Source organism: Chionomys nivalis, unplaced genomic scaffold (genome assembly GCF_950005125.1).
Source record: "Chionomys nivalis unplaced genomic scaffold, mChiNiv1.1 scaffold_29, whole genome shotgun sequence".
NCBI lineage: Eukaryota > Metazoa > Chordata > Mammalia > Rodentia > Cricetidae > Chionomys > Chionomys nivalis.
In genome coordinates this window covers 2329653-2350232 of record NW_026646888.1, presented here as the reverse complement: position 1 = coordinate 2350232, position 20580 = coordinate 2329653, and positions in this window count along the sequence as shown.

Genomic DNA, 20580 nt, shown 5'->3' with positions numbered 1-20580 from the left:
TAGAGTTACCCCAAGATATTTTATTCTATTTGTGGCTATCGTGAAGTGTGATGCTTCTCTGATTTCCATCTCTGCTTCCTTATCCTTTGTGTATAGGAAGGCAACTGATTTTTTGGAATTGATCTTGTATCCTGCAATGCTACTAAAGGTGTTTATCAGCTGAAGGAGTTCTTTGCTGGAGTTTTTGGGGTCGCTTATGTACACTATCATATCGTCTGCAAATAATGAAAGTTTAACTTCTTCCTTTCCAATTTGAATCCCTTTGATCCCCTTATGTTGTCTTATTGCTATTGCTAGGATTTCAAGCACTATATTAAAGAGGTATGGAGAGAGTGGACAACCTTGTCGTGTTCCTGATTTTAGTGGAATAGCTTTGAGTTTCTCTCCATTTAATTTGATGTTAGCAGATGGCTTGCTATAAATAGCTTTAATTATACTTAGGAACGACCCTTGTATTCTTAATCTCTCTAAGACCTTTATCATAAAGGGATGTTGAATTTTGTCAAATGCTTTTTCAGCATCTAATGAAATGATCATATGGTTTTTTACTTTTAGTTTATTTATATGATGGATTACATCGATAGATTTTCGTTTGTTGAACCATCCCTATCTCTGGGATGAAGCCTACTTGATCATAATGGATAATTTTTCTAATGTGTTCTTGGATTAGGTTTGCCAGTATTTTATTGAGTATTTTTGCATCGATGTTCATGAGTGAGATTGGCCTGTAGTTATCTTTCTTGGTTTTGTCGTTGTGTGGTTTTGGTATCAGAGTAACTTCAGCTTCATAAAAGGAATTTGGCAATGACTTCTCTGTTTCAATATTGTGAAATACATTAAGGAGTATAGGTATTAGGTCTTATTGGAAGTTCTGGTAGAATTCTGCAGTGAAGCCGTCTGGACCTGGGCTTTTTTTGTTCGGGAGGTTTTTTATAACAACTTCTAATTCTTCGCGACTAACAGGTCTATTTAGATTGTTCACCTGATCCTGGTTTAAATTTGGTATATGGTACTTATCTAAAAAAGTGTCCATTTCTATCACATTTTCCAATTTTGTGGCATACAGGTTTTTGTAGTAAGATCTAATGATTCTCTGAATTTCCTCTGAGTCTGCGGTTATGTCTCCCTTTTCGTTTCTGATTTTGTTAATTTGCGTATTCTCTCTCCGCCGTTTGATTAGTTTGGATAGGGGTTTATCAATCTTATTGATTTTCTCCATTAACCAGCTTTTGTTTCATTGATTCTTTGGATTGTTTTCTGTGTTTCTATTTTGTTGATTTCAGCCCTCAATTTGATTATTTCCAGTCTTCTACTTCTCCTAGGTGAGTCTGCTTCTTTTTTTTCTAAAGCTTTCAGGTGGGATATTAAGTCTCCTATGTGTGCTTTCTCCGTGTTCTTTAAGTGGGCACTTAATGCTATGAACTTTCCTCTTAGCACTGCTTTCATAGTGTCCCATAGGTTTGAGTATGTTGAGTCTTTTTTTCATTGAATTCAAGAAAGACTTTAATTTCTTTATTTCTTCCTTGATTCAGGTGTTGTTCAGTAGTTGACTGTCCAGTTTCCATGAGTTCATAGGCTTTCTGGGGATAGCATTGTTGTTGAATTCTAACTTTAATCCATGGTGATCTGATAAGACACAGGTGGTTACTGATATTTTTTTGTAACTGTGTAAGTTTGCTTTGTTACCGAGTATGTGGTCTATTTTTGAGAAGGTTCCATGAGCTGTAGAGAAGAAAGTATATTCTTTCATATTTGAGTGCAATGTTCTATAGATGTCTGTTAATTCCATTTGTTTCATTACCTCCCTTAATCCTCATATTTCTCTGTTAGGTTTCTGTCTGATTGACCTGTCCATTGGTGAGAGAAGAGTGTTGAAATCTCCTACTATTAGAGTGTGTGGTTTGATGACTGCCTTGAGTTTTAGTAACGTTTCTTTTACATAATTGGGTGCTTTTATATTAGGGGCATATATATTCAGGATTGAGACTTCATCCAGGTGAATTGTTCCTGTTATGAGTAAAAAATGTCATTCTCCATATCTTTTGATTGATTTTAGTTTGAATTCAACTTGGTTAGAAATTAGTATGGCCACACCTGCTTGTTTCTTTGGTCCGTTTGCTTGATAAACCTTTTCCCAGTCCTTTACTCTGAGTAGATGTCTGTCTTTGTGGTTGAGGTGTGTTTCTTGTAAGGAGCAGAATGATGGATCCTGTTTTTGTATCCAATCTCTTAGCCTGTGCCTCTTTATAGGTGAGTTGAGCCCATTGATATTAAGTGATAGTAATGGCCAGTGGTTATTAACTCCGGTCATTTTTCCTTTCTTTCTTTCTTTCTTTTGGTAGTAGAGTTTGTGTGTTTCCCTTCTTCAAGTTGTGCTGGTGAAGGGTCATTAGATGTCTGAGTTAATGTGGGCATTGTTGGACTCCTTGGTTTGTGATTTTCCTTCAATTACTTTCTGAAGGTCTAGATTTGTGGCTATGTATTGTTTAAATTTGTTTTTATCCTGGAAAATTTTGTTTTCTCCATTTATTTTGTTATTTTAATAGCTTTTACTTTAATGTATATTAATAAAATTTGAACACATCAAGCTTGTGTGTTTTATTATCTTACATTGACCCCAAATTAGTTTTTGAGCCAAAGTAAAGGAGGCTTTATTGGTATGAGACTTAATCCAGATAATGCAGTCAGCTGCTGCAGGAAAGTAGGGTACATAATGAAAGACTACTCAGTAAATAATTCAACTAGGCATTGCCAGTTGGTAAAACCTGCAATGATATATCGATTGCCAAAGTAAAGGAAGCAGCCCTCTTATGAGAAAGACAGAGAGGAAGGATGAAGAGGGAAAAGGGAAGAGATCATTTGTTGAGACCAAAAACCAGCAAAGGAAACAAAAGCTTCTTTGTTGACAATAATCTCCTCTGCTTTAAGGTCATCTCCATTGATTCAAATGACAGATATTCAGAAACAACATGCATGAGTGAGAAGTGTGAACATGGTGAAGGTGAAGGGAGAGAAAAAGAAAGAAAGCATTCTGGAGATTTAAAGACAGAGAGAATGAAACACCAGAGCATGAGTGTTTCTCTGGTACCTTCACAAAATCCTTATCAGGCCACCAGCATTCCAGATACTCCAAGACATCCAACAGAGAATTTTCTTCTTGAACCCTATGATGTTTCCAGTGAGGATGGTGTTGTTCAAGAGTTCTGTGTCCTAAGCAAGAGAGAAAAGGGCACAAGATAGCAAGCAGGTGACAAGAGTGAGAAGGGGAGGGAGGGCGACTGAGTGAGTCACCCACCACCTGGACTCCTGTTAGGACTACAAAATATCCTCCACAGGTTTTGGTGGTTAGGCCTGTTAGTAATTAGGCCTTCCCCTGAAAGGGAACTATCATTCTTGCATGAGAGAGATGGCTCAGCATTTAAGGTCACTTGCTTGTCTTCCAGAGGACCGGGTTTCAATTCCTCCCACCCATACAAACATCTGTAACTCCAGTTATAGAACATCTGACCCTGGCCAACACAAGCACTGAATGCACATGGTGAACACACTAATGTGCAGATAAACTCACACTCATAAAAATAAATTTAATCATTTCTATTAAAAATAGTAGTCACTCTTTTACTTCAAACAAGCAGGGAACTATATTCAAGAGCACAATGCTCTTACAGAGTGGAATTATTCAGTTCTGAGGTAGCATGACTCCCAGTTTCATGAAAAACTGCCACATTGATTTTCCAAGTAGTTGCACTAGTCTGCATTCCCGAAAACAAGGGATGGGTGTTCCTCTACTCTACATCCTTTTCAGCATAGTCTATCATTGGTGTTTTTGATTTTAGCCATTCTGACAGTTGTAACATGGTATAGCAGAGATGTTCTGATGTGCATTTCCCTGAATGTTAAAAAGGCTAAGCATGGCATTGTCTTTTGCCCATTTGAAAGTCTTCTGTTGAGAAATCTGTGTTCAATTAAGTACCCCTTTTTAATTGCAGTAACTTGAGTGTTAATGTCTAGTTTCTGGATTTCTTTACATATTTGGAGATCAGAATTTTGATTACAGACTGGTGAAGATTTTTCACATTCAAAAGGATGCCTTTTTGTCTTAGTGACAATGTCTTTTGCATTACAGAAGCTTCTCACTTTCAGGAGGTGTCACATTTATTCCTTTTTGGTCTCATGGTCTATGCTACTCAGGTTCTACACTGGAAGTGGTCTCCTGGGTGCATGTATTGCAGACTCATTTAAACTTCTCATCTATCAAGTTCAGTGTGGTCAGATTAATATTGAGGTCTTTAATCCATTTGTAGTTGCATTTTGTGCATGCTGAACAATATGGATCTATTTTTCTTTTTCTACAGGTTGACACCCATTTATGCTGTCTGTCTTCACAAGTCTTTCTCCATGCTTTAAAGGAAACAAATTCTTCCCATTACAGCTCCTGTCATGTTCACCTGCTGTATTTCTCATATAGTTCATTCTGCTCTCCCTCTTACTTCCAGGTCTGATAACGATAATGTGAATTTTTCAACTAATGTACCACACACCTGATGAGCTGGCTTCTTTTCCCAACCACTCCAAAGCAGCTACAATATATTTAACAGCCAGTAGCAGTGACACTCTTTGAGACCTTATGGAGATGTTAATAGATGGAGTTCTTAAAATGGGATGGGACCCTGGTAGCTGGAAGATTCCAGAAAGTTGGGTGGGGTTCTGCCTCACAATGAAGATAATTAAGCCACCCAATAGCTAAAATCTCATTATTCCCCTTGGAAGGGGCACTGTTCAACCATCTAATCTTGCACACATGACTGCCACTTGACACAAAAATGATGGCAAGTGTATTAAACAATTAATATTTGTGCATCTGCAGTTATGTGGTTTGGAAGGTTATTTGGTGGCTTTCCTCTCTCTCTCTCTCTCTCTCTCTCTCTCTCTCTCTCTCTCTCTCTCTCTCTCTCTGTGTGTGTGTGTGTGTGTGTGTGTGTGATTTGACCAAAGGACAACTTCAGTGGTCATTCCTCAGAAATCAACTACCATGCTAATTAAGACAGTATCACTTACAGGGACCTAGGATTTTCTGAATAGAAGATGCAGTTGGGCCAGTCAGTACCAGAATCCACTGTGTCTGCCTCCCATGCAGTGACATTACAAGCACACACTCCACCTTGGAGAGCTTTGAATAAGGTCTCTGGAGTCTGAACTCAGGCCTGTATACACACAGCTTCTTTATCACTGACAAAGAAAATCTCTTTTCAGTATGTTAGTCTTAAATTGAGACTCATATAGAAAGTGATTGCTCATTTTTGAATTCACAGCACAGTGACTACAGAATTCCAATGGTGTTCAAATTAAGAAAACAATATCACAAAGTTAAACAGAGTACTGATTGTAAGTAAGCACTTGTATACCCCATCTGCCACATGGACCTTCCTGCCCCTTCCCTTTAGTTCTCCCTGAAACTCTCCTCCAAATCCAGGCATGGGTGGCTTTTCCTGCCTTGCCATGGCAAACTGTTGGACACTGTATGTTCTATCTTCCTCATTTAGCTAGACCAGTCATTTTATGGAATAATGTTTTTGTTAGAGTTACCTCAACTGACCACTTTAGGCTTTGTAAAAACTCAAATGACCTTAAAACAGCCAGCTAAAATATCCTAACATTGTGTCCATTATAATGTCAGTAAAAAAAAAAATAGAAAGCAAGACCTGCATCCTGGTCAAGATATTTTCTCACCATTCCAGTCCCATCTGAAGGTTACTCACTGTCTTTTGATGCCTAGATGAATTTCGGCTTTAACTAAACTTTGCCTTTCCCTAAAGCCAGTTTGAATTGTGTTTTATCACTTGGAACTGAAAAGTCTCCTGCGAGACTAGGAGATATGATGGGCTCTCGAGAATGAAGCCAGCTCAATTATCCCTATATGTCCTAGGGGAGCTGTTAAAGAGACACTGACATTTCTACCAGCTTGAGTTTCAAGTGCAAGGATAATTGTCCTATAGCAAATCAAGGCTGTCCCTGACTCACAACCCTGTTATATGTTTCTCAGTGTCACTGTTTCCATGTTTCCTCTCTTCCTGCAGTTGCTTAGATTTCTGCTCCTTACCATCATCCATGTATATCTATCACTCCCTTCTCTCAGCAAATTGAAAAAGAAATTGCCATGATCAACATCACAGCACTATTATCCACTGCCTAAGATGCACGGAAATCATCTGTCGGGGGAAATAACTCCTCATCTCCTGATCTAGGAAGGGTTAGACTTCACACTAACATGGGCAGACAGCCTTTCAGAAGTGTATTTCCATGAGTGTTCAACTGAATGATACCACAGAAGATGGCTGGGTAAGATAAGTAGAAAGAAGATTGTATGTCCTTTGAAAGCAACAAAGAAGCTGACAAATACCATGGATAACAATTATTCCAAATGCATATGGGACCCTTTTTTCAAGAATGCAGAATCTGGGCTTTTTAAGCAGAAGGAAACAGAGAACTCAGTGACATTTACCCTAAGATCTCTCCTTGTCTCCAGAGCTACAGTGCTCTTAAACATTGTCATCTTACCTTCACAGGAATGCCTATAGTGTAGACACTACCCAATGGGTGCAGCTGGAGATTTTTCAATACCTCGTCACAGTTGGACCTGCTTGGCATACTGTGTGAGATCTGAGTCTAGGTTCAGCAAATGTTAAATCCTTCTACTAAGAGTAGTTTGTCAAGCAGAATTAAGGTCAATAATTTAATACCAGTGTTGTCAGAGGCTTGGTTAACAGACATTATTGTGAGGTGTGGCCTTGTTGGAGAAAGAGTGTCACCAGAGATACTCTTTGATGTCTGAAGCTTGATGTAGGTCCAGTGTCTTATTCTTCATTAGTGCTCCCCAAGGGTCTGGATGTAGAACTCTTCCCTTCTCCTACACCGTGTCTCCCTGAAGTCTGGTATAATTCTGCCATGATGTTAATGGACAGAACCCAATTAAATGCTTTCCTTTATAAGTCTGATGGTGGTCATGTTATCTCTTCACAGCAGTAGAAACAATAACTAAGACAAGATAAATAGAAAGATAGATAGACAGAGAGACAGAGAGACAGGTGTTAGATATTCGATAAACAAATGAGGAATAAATGGATAGATGGTAGGATGGATGGATAGATGAATCATAAGAGAGATGATATTAATAGATTAAAAGAAATATAATTAATACATTATTGAAAGTCTCATGGCTTCTAGGACCCAGGAAAAGACAGAGAAGATTCCTCCAGTTGCCTAGTTTTGATATGCAGAATGAGTAATGTGCCTCCAATGCACAATACTACTAACAGTAGCTGTAAGTAACTTCCTGACACATTGATTATAAGTTCTCAGAATAAAGATTCAAATTTACTCTATACACACACACTGAGCCCTGTTTAGATTGTGTCTTTCACAGTCTAGCAGGTGATTTAGCAATAAAACCATATCAGGATACTGAGGAATGAGAGCAACAGCTTTTCCACTAGAAAAGTGAGTCTTAAAATGGAAAGGAGATGCAAGGGGAACTCTAAGCACGAAGTAGATCAGGGAGAACAAGTGAGAAAACTCATGTGCTGAGCTATAGGTGTTCACGTGTATACAGTAGTGAGTGTACGTGTGTTTATATAAAAGGCTTTTCCTGATGTTAGTTCTCTTAAAGGCCACAGATGCAAACATCAGACTCATTCAGTATTCATCATTCCAAGTGCTGGGGTTTAACTTCTGATATCATTCCCCGAAGAAGAAGATAACAGCACTCCATGGAGAAATGGTGGATTGATAGGCAGAGGGAAGCAGAAGGTAGGAGCCTAAAATATCTCATGCATCCAGGGAGTAACTAAGTTCTCAAACAACACAAATGTCAAAAGGAAAACATGAGATGGCATGAAGGCTTGTTGGTTGCCGACCAGGGACAATTTAACATTGCAGAAAACAATAATAGCTGCCATTTTAAATCTTTGGAAGAAAATGTTTCTGAATCCCAACTGCTTGGACTAAAAAAACAGTGGAGGAGAGAACTGGGACCTTGGGGTGGCAATTCCAACTCATAAATGCAAAGGAATCATGAAATTAGAACCCCACCACCTGGCAGCCACCATATATGCCTTAATTGGCTCAGGTAAGAATCGTTAATGGATTCTGCCGCTGACTGGAAGTCAAAGAAAATGGCTATTTGCAAAGTGTCAGCATCTTGATGCAGAAGAAACAACTTTGAAATGAAGCAACTGCAGCTCATCCTGATGATCAAAGATACCATCACTTGTGAAGAAACAGCGTGGATATTTAAAAGGACCCATTGGAAGTACAAACAGAACTTGGAACAAGGACATGAAATAATACCAGCCAGAGTTTGTTCAACAAAGAGAGAATGGATTGTATAAGCATGTCACAGTCTGAACACAAAGTGTGGGAATGTGCTATGGAATAGGGACAGGTCACATACAGTGTCTTAGACTAAGGCCTCAGTTGGAAAACAATAATTTGGCTGCAATGAACACAATCAGACAAATAATAAAATGATTAGAAAGCATGGAGTTGAAGTAGTCATTTGTAGAAATGTCTCTTTGTACAATTGAGAACCCCAGTGAATCCCTGTGGATAAGTTTTCAGGATAAAATCACAGCAGAAAAACAACAACAATAATAAAAGTAACATCAATAACAATAGTAATAATAGTAATAATAATAATAATGTCATTTGTTTGTCTTGAGAAAGAACACTAACCATTGTGGGAATTCTGGAGAAGAAATTTGAGAAAGGAATTTTTCAGAATCATGAAAGCAATCTAAAGACCAACAGAGCACAGCAAGGAGAAATAATCAATCAGGACTTGAGGTTGAAGTGCCTGATGAATACAAGTAAACACAGATAATGATTTCTTAAATATTAGATAAGCAGCAGTTAAAATGACAAGTGATATCTGTTATTTATTGAAATCTGATCTAAGAGGGAGTGATCAGGCATATAAGCCATCATGCAGGCAATAAAGAAGGAATGGCAGAGATGAGAATTGGGGGCTTCTCAGTCCTTGCTTGCATATGACACCTTCCTCTTCCTCATATGCCAGGATGCACCATGCCCCAGCAAAGAATCATCACTTTTGGCTCCTAGTGTTTCCAGTGGGTTTCAGTCACTTGCTGCTCATCACAGTTTGCTTTACCTTTAAACTAGCTATTAACCTTGAGTCATATGGAAAGATGGAACCGTGGCTATCTGAATGGAATAAGTGAATGCCTATGGGGCTAACAATTACTGCTAATTTATACATGACAGTTATACCACTGTGGGTGTTACCTTAGTGCATCCAGAAGCAAGGTGGCCTAGGCAATATAAGATATTGCCTGGAAAGCACATCCTCCATGGCAGCCTCAACTGTCAGTAGCCTATAAGTAAAGTGATAGGGAATAATGCACTTCCTTGATTTCAGATTCAGCTGCCAGTATCTCCCCAATAAATGTCTGGGCCTCTTCTGGTAGTGGTTTTTTTTTCTTTCTTTTTTTTTTCTTTTTAGGACAATCTCATTTTACATACCAGAGTTAAATCAATCCGCTGTCCTTCCACTCCTGCCAACTTCTCCCTTCCCCATCCTCCATCTACTCCTCCAATAAGAACTCAGTGTTTGATGAGGCCAGGAAAACATATCTGATGGCAGTTTCAATTGCTAATAGCTCCCCAATAAGAGCTAAGGCCTAGAGGACCTGTCCTCAATGGCCACTTCAACGGGAAAAAGTTCTTGGCTTAGGCATAAGGCCACGTATGTTGCCAACAACTTAAAAAGAAACAGGAGGGCTGTAAGAGCATCAAATTCATGATAGCTTCATTTGCCAGCTGTCCCAAGTAAAAATATGACCTAAAAGATACTTTCCTAAGACAAAATTGCCAGTCTTACTACCATTAGCTCATAAGTAAGGGAGAAAACCTGGAGAGTTACCCACAGTAACTCCTCCTGTCAGCAACTCTTCAGTAAGAAAAAAATCATGGAAGTTTACCACACTCTTGGAATCTTTTTCTCCCAGTTGCTCCCCAGGTTAACGAGAGTCTGTTGCTTTGCACAAGAGGCAGAATGGGCTCTCCTAAGTGTTTCTGGTACCACAAAGTCACACCACACAAGGTCCAGCCTCTCAAAGGCCATTGGCCAAAAGAGTTTCCACATCACCTCCCCTTTTACCTAATAAGAATGTTCAAAACCAATACAGGACTACATATAATAAGAACAGATATCAAGTATAAAAGTTAGATTGATAGCCAGTATAGGCAATATTGAGCAAGAAATATATGCTCAAAGTTTCAATGATTATTTTATTCCCAGGAGTCTTAGTCTTGTATTAGAAATGGGTTGGCTAGACTATAAGAGGAAGTTATCTACAACTATCAAGTCTTCAACCTCCATCAAGGCCTGAGAATTGAGATAGAATATTACTTGAGTAGCCAATAAATGGATTAAAGCTGTTTCCAAAATGTACAGTAGATTACAGAGACATATGTCTACCTGGGAAATCACCCAGTGTCTCATTTGCAATGTTGAAGCAAACCACTTTGGCTAAGGCCTAGAGTAACTGACATCCCTTTTATAGAGGCAGGAAGATTTTAAAAACAATCTTACCCTATTTTGGCAAGGTTTGACAGTCATTTTTCTTGTATCTTGCTTGTCAAGTACAGACACCATGCATTTTATCAGTCAAACAAGTGCAATTCATTCATCAAAGCCCAGTTTTACAAAGAATAGTACAAACTCCAAGTACAGTGTCTTTGATGCTCAACATTCTTTCAGGAATAGATCAGTGCTACAAAGAGCCATTGTGTCTCACATCAAAAAAACCCTAAGTTATTTAAATCCCAGTTTCTGCAGTTCCTTTAAGTGTTTGATGATTACCTATCTGTACAGAATACAGTCTCTATGTATCATGAGAACCTGATTAGTGTAAATATAAGTATGGAAAACATGGGTGAATATTAACCTATAATAGTTACTACTTTAATATATAACGTAAAGACTATTACTTCATATTGCAATATTAAACAATCTTGGAACAAATGTGCAACAAATGATGACAACAGCCTCATATTGGAAGCAGCTTATAGATACCTTGATCAGAAGTAGAGATGTATGATACATTATAATAGACGAGTCAACCAACCTTGGAATCCAGTAATTTCAATTTTGGGGAATATATCCAGAGATACCCAATCATACTACAAAAGCATTTGTTCAACTATGTTCATACCAGCACTATTTGTTATAGCCAGAACCTGGAAACAACCTAGGTGCCCCTCAATAGAAGAATGGATAAAGAAGGTGTGGCATATATTCACTTTAGAGATGCACTCAGTGCAATAAAACAATGACATCTTGAATTTTGCATTCAAAGAATGGAAATAGAAAACATTTTACTGAGATAACCTAGATACAAAAAGATGAATAAGTTATGAACTCCATCAGAAGTGGATTCAAGCCATAAGCCATGGACATTGGGCCTATAATTCATGATCCTACAGAAGAAAACAAGAAGGAGAACCCAAAGAAAAACATATATTTATCCTCCTAGATACTGGATGTAGACAAGATTGCCAGGTGAAAGTTGGGATCATGTGGGTGGCAGGGGGGAGGGAGAAGGGAGAATTGGAGGATTGGGAATAGGGATGAATGAGATTGAGGAAGGATGGATATCGGAGCAGAAAAGAAGATATCACAAGGAAGGGAACCATTTTAGGGTTGGCAAAAGACTTGGCTCTAGAGGGGGTCCCAGGTGCCCTGGAAGATGTCCCTAGCTCTTTCATCTGGCAGCAGATGATGGTGTCCCTGAACTGGCCTTATTCCATAGCCCTACTGATAAATATCATGCATATCACCTTAGAACCTTCATCTAGCAATGTATGGAGATAGAGACACTGACACACATTGGATCACTGGACTTAGATCCCAATGTTCAGATGAAGATCATAAGGAGAGAGAACATGAGTAAGGGAGTTAGGACCTCAAGAATTGCTTCCACCCACAGAGACTATGGGACATATCTAAAGGAAGCTCAGCAAGTCCAGCTGGACTGGTACTGAATGAGTATGTGATCAAACAAGATTCTCTGAATGTGCCTGACACTGAAAACTGACTGAGAAGCCAATGATAATGGTACTGGGTTTTGATTCTACTGCATGTACTGATTTTTGCGTGCCTAGTCTGTTTGGATTCAGACCTTCCTAGACATGGATGGAGTGGGGAGGGCCTCGGACTTCCCACTGGGTAGGGCACTCTGTTATCTCTGAGGACTCAAGAGGGACAGAGAGGGGGATGGCAGAGTGTGAGTGAAATTTGAAGAAGGGAAGTGGAAATTTTCAATAAATAAATTAAGTAAAATAATACCATACCAAGAGATACAATTTTATCAGTGGTATTTTCTGCCTACCATTAATAAGATCAAGAGAAATAGGAAAAGATGCTAAAGAAATACGTGATAGAGATCTTAGAGAATGAGATGATACATAAGTGATAAAGACAGATGATAATGAAGAGGTCATAGAGAAAGAGATGACATAGAGATTAAAGAGCAAGATATGATAGAGCAAAAGATGATAGAAGAAGATATGATAGAGAAAGAGATGCTAGAGAAGACATGCTAAAAAATGTGATGGTAGAGTACGGGATGGTAGTGGAAGAGATGATAGAAGAAAAGATGAGAGAGAATCAGATGATAGAGAAGTGTTAGAGGAAATCATGATAAAGGAAATATGATAGAGGAAGAGATGATAGAAAAAGACATAGTAGAGAAATAGAAGATAGAGAAAGATGACAGAGAAATAATAGAGTAAGAGAAGATAGAGAGATGGTAGAATAGGAGATGATAGACTGGGGAATGAAATGATGGCAGATAGAGGTAATTGAGAAATGAATAAAAGATGATCGAGAACAAGATGATAGAGTAAGTGATGACAGAGGTATTAGAGAAACTGATGATAGATAATAGACAATACAGAAAGAGATGATAAAGAAAATGTTATCATAGTAAGATACGATAGTAAATGCAATGATAGAGGAAGAGATGATAGAGAAAGAGATGAAAGAGGTAGTGATGATAGACAAAGACATGGAGGATAAAGTGATGATAGAGGAAGTGATGATTGAGCCATGATAGAGAAATAGAAGAGATGATACATGGGATAGAGAAAGGGATGGAAGAGAGACAAAAAAAAATAAATGCTGGAGGATAGACATAGAGACAATATAGAGATGATAGAAAATGAGATGATAATGAGATGACAGAGTGATGATAGAGATGATAAAGAGATGACAAAGAGATTATAGAGAGATGATAGACAATGAGATGAACTAGAGATAATACAGGAAAAGATGATAGTATAGAAAAATAAATGATGGAGTATAGAGATGATAGAGAGATGGTGAAAGGTATATGGAAAGAAATCGTGAAATACATACAGAAAGAAGAGCAAATTGTAGATACAGATAGCCCTTTCATTACTTGGTCACGGAGACCCAAGTTTTCACACAGAAACTACATTAATTACAACCTTGTTTGTCCAGTAGCTCACACATATGCCTAGCTAGCTCTTATAACTTAAATTAACCCATAAGTCTTATATAAGATTAGCCTTGTGGTTTGGTAGCTTACTCAGTGCAGCATTCACATCTTGTTTCCAATACATCTGGATGGCGATTGCAGAATGAATATTTTCCTCTTCCCAGGATTCTCCTAATCTGTTTACCTTGCCTATACTACCTGCCTGGATTCTGGCCAATGAACATTTTATTGAACCAACACAAATAACAAATATATACAGGATATAAGATCTTTATTCCACAGTAGTAAACAAAATGTCCCAACACTTCAAGATAACTGAGTTCAAACCTGGCCACTTTTGTAATATGGAGCCTTACCCTGGAATTCTGGTCTACTAAGTTACACTGTATCAAGACGCTTTTCCACAAGGTCAGGGCAATCCTTCAAACTATAAGAGGCACAGAGGTAAACTAACTTGGGAGTTCCCTCACTATATACATGAGTCAGCAGAAGCCATAGAAACAAATTACTTGATACAGAGTCATTCTAGGTCTAAGCAAATGACTCTAAATATTCTGCTAGAAAATTTTTAGATGACCAATATGTGCAGGACAGCTGTTAGCATGACGAGGGCTCAAGGCTGATGCATAGAGTGTATATATATGACTGAAATTTCAAAACCCATCTATTCATAATTTGGTCTTCTATACTTCGAGACAAAAAGGATGCTTTTCTTTTAATGTCAGAAAGTTTGGCCAAGCTCTCAAACTCTCCAATCTCTGCCAAACTCCAGATAAAGGAACACATTAAATATGAATATTCAACTTCCTTGTGACTAACATGATATGCCTTCTCATTGGCTAAGGCCATTCACACCTATAGACTGCAACTTCTACCTCAATATATATACTAAAGCTAAACAAATGAAGTAAAACAGAGCTCTTTGTTTTAAAGAAAAAAGGGGAACTACTGTGGGATAACATTCTTGTAGACTATAAAGATTAGTCACTGGAAAGGTACAGACTTTCCTGTAACTAGGCAGGTAATACAGTTGAGGCTACTACACTAAGTGAAATATGGGAAGGGAATGGCAGAGTGACTTATCAGCTAGAGGCAGAAAAAAAATAATGAGAATGACTTATTGAGAAAAGGTAATAAGCCATATTTCTAAACATAGATAAGAATTAAGGGTTAATATAAAATGTAACAGTTAGCCTTTAATAAGTGTGAGCTAATCGGCCAAATAGTTCATAATTAATATAAGCCTCTGTGTGCTCTTTAGAAGTAAGTCACTCTGGGAATAGGCAGGATAAACTCATCTGTCAACTTAGTGCTATGAACTTTCCTCTTACCACTGCTTTCATACTGTCCCATAGGTTTGAGTATGTTGAGTTTTCATTTTCATTGAATTCAAGAAGGACTTTAATTTCTTTATTTCTTCCTTGATCCAGGAGTTGTTCAGTAGTTGACTGTCCAGTTTCCATGAGTTCGTCGTCTTTCTGGAGGTAGCATTGTTGTTGAATTCTAACTTTAATCCAAGGTAATCTATAAGATACAGGTGGTTGCTAATATTTTTTTGTAACTGTGGATGTTTGCTTTATTACTGAGTATGTGGTCAATTTTTGGTTCCATGAGCTGCAGAGAAGTAGGTATATTCTTTCCTATTTGGATGCAATGTTCTATAGATGTCCATTAAGTCCATTTGCTTCATTACCTACTTTAATCCTCTTATTTCCCTGTTAGGTTTCTGTCTGATTGACCTGTCCATTGGTGAGAGAGGAGTGTTAAAATCTCCTACATTAGTGTGTATGGTTTGATGACTGCCTTGAGATTTAGTTATGTTTCTTTTACATGAGTGGGTGCTTTTATATTAGGGGCATAGATATTCAGGATTGAGACTTTGTCCTGATAAATTGTTCCTGTTATGAGTAAAAAATGAACCTCTCCATCTCTTCTGATTGATTTTAGTTTGAATTCAACTTTGTTAGGAATTAGTATAGTCACACCTCATTGTTTCCTAGGTAAATTTTCTTGATAAATATTTTCCCAGCCCTTTACCCTGAGTAGATGTCTGTCTTTGTGGTTGAGGTGTGTTTCTTGTAAGCAGAGGAATGTTGGACCCTGTTTTCATATCCAATGTCTTAGCCTGTGTCTCTTTATAGGTGAGTTGAGGCCATTAATATTAAGTGATATTAATGACCAGTGGTTGTTAACTCTGGCCATTTTTTCTTTATCTCTTTTTTTACCCTTCTTCGAGTTGTGCTGGTGAAGGGTCATTAGATATCTGAGTTATTGTGGGCATTGTTGGACTCCTTGGGTTGTGATTTTCCTTCAATTACTTTCTGTAAGGCTGGATTTTTGGCTATGTATTGTTTAAATTTGCTTTTATCCTGGAAAATTTTGTTTTCTCCCTTTATATTCTATGAAAGCTTGGATGGGTATAGTAGTCTGGGCTTGCATCCATGGTCTCTTAGTTTCTGCAGTACATCTATCCAGGACCTTCTGGCTTTCATTGATTCCATAGAGAAGTCAGGTGTAATTCTGATAGGTTTACATTTATAAGTAACTTGGCCTTTTTCCTTTGTAGCTCTTTATTTTATTTCTTTGTTCTGTGTGCTTTGTGTTTTGATTATTATATGGCGAGGGGATTTTTTTTTTTGATCCAGCCTATTCGGTGTTCTGTATGTTACTTGAACCTTCGTAGGTATATCTTTCTTTAGGTTGGGAAAGTTTTCTTCTATAATTTTATTAAATATATTTTCTTGACCGTTGAGCTGCGCTTCTTCCCCTTCTTCTACTCCTATTATTCTTAGGTTTGGTCTTTTTCTTTTGTCCCATATTTTCTGAATGTTTTGTGATGAGAGTTTGTTGGCATTGCTGTTTTCTTTGATCAGCGTGTTTCTTTTCTCTATGGTATCTTCAGAATCTGAGATTCTTTCTTCTATCTCTTGTATTCTGTTGGTTATGCTTGTTTCTGTAGTCTCTATTCATTTACCTAGATTTTCCATGTCCAGCCAGCCTTCTGTTTGTGTTTTCTTCTTTGCCTCAATTTCAGTTTTCAAAACTTGAACTATATCCATTATCTGTTTGATTGTGTTTCCTTGGTTTCTTAGGGTATCATTCACTGATTTACTCAATTCTTCAAACTTTCTGTTATACTTCTCATCCATTTCTATAAGGGCATTTTTTACATGCTGTTTAAGGGTGTCAAACACTTTCATAAAGTCAATTTTTTCTACTTCTTCATGATTAAGGTGTTCATCTTCTCCTGTTGTGAGGTCGCTGGGTCCTGGTGGTTTAATATTATTTTTCAGAATGTTGGATGAATTCTTGCATTGGTGATTGGCCATCTCTTCCTCTGAATGCTCTCCTATGGATCTTCTTTTACAGGATCAGGTCTCCTTGCCTACTGTTGTACCTTCCCAATGATAGTACTCCCCAGTGATCATTCTCCTGGTGCTCCAATGATGTCTCTCCTGGTGACAATATCAGATCTCCTTGCCCAACGATGGCTCTCCTGGTGCCAAGATCAGCTCTCCGTGCTGGTTGGGTATTTTATAAACAAAGCGCCTACCTTTGTGCTGCTGCCATGGTTCAGAAACTCACCCCAATGATGGCTCTCCTGGTACCAAGCTCAGATCTCCATGCTGGTTGGGTATTCATAAACAAAGCACCTACCTTGCTGTGTGCAGGCAGGCCAGTGAAACAAAGGAACTCCTGCCTGCCTGTTTTCCCTGAGGATTCGACCCAGCGCCCAGACATGCTGAGCTAGGTGGTGTTATGTGCCCAAAGAAGGAAGGGGGCAGAAGGAAGAAGGGTTCTGGAGCAAGCTGGGTGGGATAGGAACAGAGAGGCAGTCTGCAGGGAGTAGAGTCTCTGCAGGGAGCCCAGGAGGGGTGGTGGGTGAGGGACTTCTGAGTTCCCTGTCTGGGGCTGCTGCCGCTGGTCACAAACTCACCCCAATGATGGCTCTCCTGGTACTGAGCTCAGATCTCCGTGCTAGTTGGGTATTTCGTAAACAATGTGCCTACCTTGCTTGGTGCAGGCAGGCCAGTGAAACAAAGGAACTCCTACTCGCCTGTTTGTCCTGAGGATTCTCCCCCAGTGCCCCGACAGGCTGAGCTAGGTGGTGTTATATGCCCAAAGAAGGAAGGGGGCAGAAGGAAGAAGGGTTCTTGATTCAAGCTGGGTGGGATAGGAACAGAGAGGTAGTCTGTGGGGAGTAGAGTGTCTGCAGGGAGCCCAGGAGGGATGGGCTGATATATGGCTTTACATCTGCATCTTCAATTTGATTCCATTGGTCCACGTGTCTGTTTTTATGACAACACTTCTTCCACCTCTTAACCAAACACTACCAGCAAGCACCACCACAAACAGTTAGTTTGGTTTTGGTTTTGTTTGGAGACAGGGTCTCATTAGGTAGGCCTAGCTGACCTGAAACATTCTAGGTAGATTAGGTTGGCCCTGAACTCACAAAGACCAACCTGCCTCTGCCCTCCAAATTCTGGGTTTAAGGATGTACCACCACACCTGTTTGTTTTAATTAAAATAAAATCACATTATTTCCCTTTCCTTCCTCCCTCCATCTATGCACTACCCCAACTAACACCTTTTAAATTCCTGGCCTCCTCCTCTCTAATTGTGCGCTAATGTGTGTGTGTGTTTGTGTGTGTGTGTATGTGTGTGTATACACAGATAAATATAGAGATGCAATACTATCAGTGTTGATGTACATGATTTCAAGACTGCCACTTGGTTGCCAGGCCATGGTGGCACACATCTTTAATCCCAGCACTCAGCAGGTAGAGACAGACATATCTCTGTGAGTTCGAGGCCAGCCTGGTCTACAAGAGCTAGTTCCAGGACAGGCTCCCAAGCTACAGAGAAACCCTGTTTTGAAAAACTAAGAGAGAGAGAGAGAGAGAGAGAGAGAGAGAGAGAGAGAGAGAGAGAGAGAAGGAGGGGGGGAGAAAAATAAGAAAAGACTGGCCATTTGGTATTGGAGAACTGACTTGGAGGCTCCCATGGGAAAGACTCCTTCTCCCTCTCTCTCTTTCTCAGCATTCCTTAATTGCTTGTAGTTCTTCTCCAGGGCTGGGGCACCACCTGTTTCCCGCTTCTGCATTAGCTTGCCTATTGTTGTTTTCCTCAATCAGGTCTTGTTTAAGCAGCCATACAGTTGCATTATCACAGGTTTAGTTTCCCTGTGGCTTCTAGGAGACACAAACTCATAGCAGAATTCCTCATCTCTGACTTTTGAAATCTTTCTGAGGCTCTCTTCTGAAATGTTCCCTGAGTCTTGGGTACAGGAGTTGTGTTGTAGATGAATCCACCGGGGTTGGGCACCCATGATCAGTTGTTCTCTATATTTAGGGTACTTGTGTTCTGTAATGGTTACTGTCTGTTGGAAAGAGAAGTTCTTTGGTGAGGTTGGGAGTGACTTATAAAGTATTTAGAAGGCATTTGGAATTATACTGGTTTAATAAAGTAGCAGTAGTACACACTCCTCTATGACCCATAACCTCACTAGCCCAATAGGTGACTAAGTTTCAGTACCAGGCATGCTTTCCCCAAAACCCCACCCCAAAGTGGGCTTTAAATCCCAGTAGACAACTTCTGGTTACCACCAAAACATAGAGTGTCAAGAATGCACCTTAACAGAGATCTTCTATGCTGGTGCTTGCTGTACTTCGTAGGACTATTGGTTGCTTCATTCTCTCATATTTTGAAAAATACCTTCCAGTTCCATGAAAGTTATTCCTCAGGGAGGAGAATTTCAGGGCAGATACAGCTCTGAGTCTAATGTCAAAAGTGCATAGTATATACAGCAATAGAAACTGAGCCCCACCTTCTGATAACCAAGGCAATGACCATAGCCTGTACTCCTTCAGCAGTCTCTTGGACTACCCGAACTAACACTCAAAAGGGGGCTTTTTGTATTCGTTACTGGGGTTCCTTATTAGGTAGTTTATAGCTCTTGAGGGGAAGATGGTCAGTCCAAGTGGCTTAATCTCATTTAAACTATTTCTTTGTTTGTATACACACATTTGTATTATGTGTAATTTTGGGTAAATGAAAAATATGATGCCACGTGGCCTTGTGAAGCATCCTCAGGAACCAGGTTTGGTGGCACATTCATTAGTTCCAGCCCTCAGGAGGCAGAGGTAGGCAGATCTCAATACCAGTATGGAAGTGAGACAGGAGGTTAATTGTGAGCTGGAAGCTAACACGGGTGTGTGCTGAGTGCCAAATTGGGTGGGAGAGTAGACCCTACTGAAGAGACAAAGGAAAAGAAAGATGAAAGGGAGGAAAGGAAACGAAGGCTAGAGGGAAAGAAAAGGGAGGGAAGAAGGAAAGGAAGGAAGGAAAGAAAGAAAGAAAAAGAAGGAAAAAAGAAAGCTACCTATATATCTTGGAGAGAAATTGTGCCACAGAGTGAATGCATTTGTGTGTTATTCTAAAGTTCCACTGCTCTAACAGTTCATATATCAAAAGCACCTAGAAAAACACATTTATTCTTTTTAAATACAGACTAAAGGTCCCAGCTAATTGCCTTGTTCCCCTGCCCTCTACCCACTCGAACACACAGCCACTGGTGAGTCTCTCTCTTTTCTGTGTCTTTCTCTGCCTCTGTCTCTGTGTTTGTGTGTTTTTCTTGCACATAAACAACTTTCAGGCAGGTCAGCTGCTCTGTCATATGTTAAACCCCCAGGGAATCACCAAGCACCAAAGATGGCCATAAACAGCAATAATAATGCAAATACAATATAAAAATTTCAATTGGTTTAATAGACACAGAAAATTAAAACAAATAAACTGACATAATACCTTGAGTGACCCACCCTAAAAATTACACACCCACAGAAATATACTAAGGGAACACATTCTATCTGCAATCAAAGATGAGAATTGGCTCTCATTCCCTGACAGGTGTATTAAGTGTTAGGTGTGAATAGGAGGGCACCTGATTTTTGGAATTGATCTTGTATCCTAAAACGCTACTAAAGGTGTTTATAAGCTGAAGGAATTTTTTGGTGGAGTTTTTGGGGTCGCTTATGTACCC